Source organism: Salvelinus namaycush, chromosome 31 (genome assembly GCF_016432855.1).
Source record: "Salvelinus namaycush isolate Seneca chromosome 31, SaNama_1.0, whole genome shotgun sequence".
NCBI classification, from domain to species: domain Eukaryota; kingdom Metazoa; phylum Chordata; class Actinopteri; order Salmoniformes; family Salmonidae; genus Salvelinus; species Salvelinus namaycush.
The window spans coordinates 26,104,839-26,109,304 of NC_052337.1; positions in this window are offsets into that span (position 1 = coordinate 26,104,839).

Below are 4,466 nucleotides of genomic sequence, written 5' to 3' on the forward strand. Positions count from 1 at the left end.
AAAACATGGTTCAAACATTATTGGGCACAGACAACAGCACAAAGGGCAAGAAGGTAGAGACAACAATACATCACGCAATGCAGCCACATCTATCAGTAAGAGTGTCCATGATTGAGTCTTTGAATGAAGAGATTGAGATAAAACTGTCCAGTTTGAGTGTTTGTTTCAGCTCGTTCCAGTCGCTAGCTGCAGCAAACTGAAAAGACGAGCGACCAGGAATGTGTGTGCTTTGGGGACCTTTAGCAGAATGTGACTGGCAGAACAGGTGTTGTATGTGGAGGATGAGGGCTGCAGTAGATATCTCAGAGAGGGTGGAGTGAGGCCTAAGAGGGTTTTATAAAGGAGTATACATTGAGGAGTATACCACCTCAGTCATCGGCTTCATCAATAAGTGCATCGACGACGTCGTCCCTACAGTGACCGTACATACATATCCCAACCAGAAGCCACGGATTACAGGCAACATCCGCATCGAGCTAAAGGCTAGAGCTGCCGCTTTCAAAGAGCGGCACACTAATCCGGATGCTTATAAGAAATCCCGCTATGTCCTCAGACGAACCATCAAACAAGCAAAGCGTCAATACAGGATTAAGATTGAATCCTACTACACCGGCTCTGACGCTCATCAGATGTGGCAGGGCTTGACAACTATTGCAGACTTCAAAGGGAAACCCAGCCGCGAGCTGCCCAGTGACGCGAGACTACGAGATGAGCTAAATGTATTTTATGCTCACATCGAGGCAAGCAACACTGAAGCATGCATGAGAGCACCTGCTGTTCTGGACGACTGTGTGATCACCCTCTCGGTAGCCGATGTGAGCAAGACCTTTAAACAGGTCAACATTCACAAAGCCGCGGGGCCAGACGGATTACCGGGACGTGTAATCAAAGCATGCGTGGAACAACTGGCAAGTGTCTTAACTGACATTTTCAACCTCTCCCTGAGTGAGTCTATAATACCTGCATGTTTCAAGCAGACCACCATAGTCCCTGTGCCCAAGGAAGCGAAGGTAACCTGCTTAAATGATTACCGCCCCGTAGCACTCATGTTGGTAGCCATGAAGTGCTTTGAAAGATCATTAATAGCATCTTCCCGGATACCCAAGACCCACTCGTATTCGCATACGGCCCAAACAGATCCACAGATGACGCAATCTCAATCGCACTCCACACTGCCCTTTCCCACCTGGAAAAAAGGAACACCTATGTGAGAATGCTGTTCATTGACTACAGCTCAACGTTCAACACCATAGCACCCACAAAGCTCATCACTAAGCTAAGGACCCTGGGACTAAACACCTCCCTCTGCAACTGGATCCTGGACTTCCTAATGGGCCGCCCCCAGGTGGTAAGGGTAGGCAACAACACATCTGCTACGCTGATCCTCAAAACTGGGACCCCTCAGGGGTGTGTGCTTAGTCCCCTCCTGTACGCCCTGTTCACCCACGACTGCGTGGCCAAACACGACTCCAACACCATCATTAAGTTTGCTGACGACACAACAGTGGTAGGCCTGATCACCGACAACTATGAGACAGTCTATAGGGAGGTGGTCAGAGACCTCGCAGTGTGGTGCCAGGACAACAACCTCTCCCTCAATGTGAGCAAGACAAAGGAGCTGATTGTGGACTACAGGAAACAGCGGGCCGAACAGGCCCCCATTAACATTGACGGGGCTGTAGTGGAGCGGGTCGAGAGTTTCAAGTTTCTTGGTGTCCACATCACCAACGAACTATCATGGTCCAAAGACACCAAGATAGTCGTGAAGAGTGCACGACAACACCTTTTCCCCCTCAAGAGACTGAAAAGATTTGGCATGGTTCCCCAGATCCTCAAAAAGTTCTACAGCTGCACCATCGAGAGCCTCCTGACCGGTTGCATCACTGCCTGGTATGGTAACTGCTCAGCATCTGACCATAAGGCACTACAGAGGGTAATGCGTATGGCCCAGTACATCACTGGGCCCAAGCTTCCTGCTATCCAGGACCTATATACTAGGCAGTGTCAGAGGAAAGCCCTAAAAATTGTCAAAGACTCCAGACTGTTTTCTCTGCTACCGCACGGTAAGCGGTCCCGGAGCGCCAAGTATTTAACCAAAAGGATCCTTATTAGCTTCTACCCCCAAACCATAACACTGCTGAACAATTAATCAAATCGCCACCGAATTATTTACATTGACAACCCCCCTCCATTTGTTGTTTACACTGCTACTACTCACTGTTTATTATCTATGCATAGTCACTTCACCCCTACCTACATGTACAAATTACCTCGACTAACCTGTACCCCCGCACATTGACTCGGTATCGGCAGCCCCTGTATATAGCCTCGTTATTGTTATTTTATTGTGTTACTTTTTAATGTTTTACTTTAGTTTATTTGGTAAAACATTTCTTAACTCTTTCTTGAACTGCACTGTTGGTTTAAGGGCTTGTAAGTAAGCATTTCACGGGAAGGCCTACACATGTTGTATTTGGCGCATGTGACAAATACAATTTTATTTTATTTGAAGTAAGCATCAACAAGTGGGTCTTGCGGTGGGTATACAGAGACAGAGGAGTATAAAGTGCAGTGATGTGTCCTATAATGAGCATTGGTGGCAAATCTGATGGCCGAATGGTAAATAACATCTAGCCGCTCGAGAGCACCCTTACCTGCCAATCTATAAATGTATTCTCCGTAATCTGGCATGGGTAGGATGGTCATCTGAATCAGGGTTAGTTTGGCAGCTGGGGTGAAAGAGGAGCAATTACGATAGAGGAAACCAAGTCTAGATTTAACTTTAGCCTGCAGCTTTGATATGTGCTGAGAGAAGGACAGTGTACCGTCTAGCCATACTCCCAAATACTTGTATGAGGTGACTGCCTCAAGCTCTAAACCCTCAGAAGTAGTAATCACACCTGTGGGGAGAGGGACATTCTTCTTAAATAAACTTACTTAAGTATATTTAAAACCAAATACTTTTACTCAATTAGTATTTTACTGGGTGACTTTCACTTTAACTTGAGTCATTTTCTATTAAGGTATCTTGACTTTTACTTAAGTATGACAATTGGGTACTTTTTCCACCCCTGCCAACTTGTCGACTGCATGAACACTATAAAAATCATGGGATCAAAGGTCATGAAGTTTTGAATGCATTCTATTGCAAGTTTCTGCAGTTGCTCTTCACAAACTTCATTCTGCAGCCATCACCTACATTGTGGGAGGCTCTATTGTCAACCAATCATGAGGGTGTTTTTGTTTTACCCACGCAAACGTGACCAAAGACGTGACTGAAACAGGAACCAACTTTGCCTCAATTCATGTATATAGTGGATATGTACAAATTAATATGATATTTGAGGCCTTCTCTCTCACAAATTGATTGTACAATATACACACTTATATTTTCAGTTTGTGAGTGTGTGATATGGGCGTTGGAGACATGTTTATTTAAACATTATAAAGAACAACTTTGTCATATTGCGCTGAGCCTTGCTGTTGGAAAACATCAGTGTACGACTTTCAACTGTCACAGATGCACCTCCCCCAACTGCACTCCTTGACTCTCATCTACAGTCGGTTTCTTTCGCCTTACCGCTCAAACGAGCCCACTCTTTATCATTTAGCCCAGTGGGTGGTTCTATATGTCATGGTGGGATAGATTTCAGCATGAATGGGTTGGACTGCAACCTTGACTCAGGGGTAGACGTAACATAGTAAACCTACATCCGGCAGTATGATTAGTATGATATCTTACGTATGGTATGTATTCATTTGTGGCTGTCTGTCATCCATTTCATATGATATGTTACGAATTACAATTTGTATATGTTACCAATTGCAATTCGTACAATATGTTACGAATTTGCAAAACTTATGATATGTTACAAATTGAATTTGTTGTGGCTAACATTAGTTAGGTGGCTAACGCTAATGTTAGTTTGGTGGTAATCTTTAGCTAGGATAGGGGTTAAGGTTAGGAGTTAGGTTAAGGTTAGGGGGAGGGTTAGCAAACATGCTAAGTAGTTGCAACGTAGCTAAAATGTAGTAAGTAGTGGAAAAGTTGCTAATTAGCTAAAGTTGTCCGTGATGAGATTCGAACACAACCTTTGGGTTGCTAGATGTTCGTGGTATACGCCCATCCATCCACCCTGACCAAAAACCCTACTTTTGTTTTTGCCTTAATTAACCTTCTCTCTATTGTAACCATACTATGTTACGTTTAGTCAGTGGTGGAAAAAGTACTCAATTGTCATACTTGAGTAAAAGTAAAGATACCTTAATAGAAAATGATTCAAGTAAAAGTGAAAATCTCCCAGTAAACTACTACTTGAGTAAAAGTTTTAGTATTTGGTTTTAAATATACTTAAGTATCAAAGTAAATGGAATTGCAAAAATGTACTTAAGTATCAAAAGTAAAAGTATAAGTATTAACCATTTCAAATTCCTTATATTAAGTAAACCAGACAGCACAATTTATT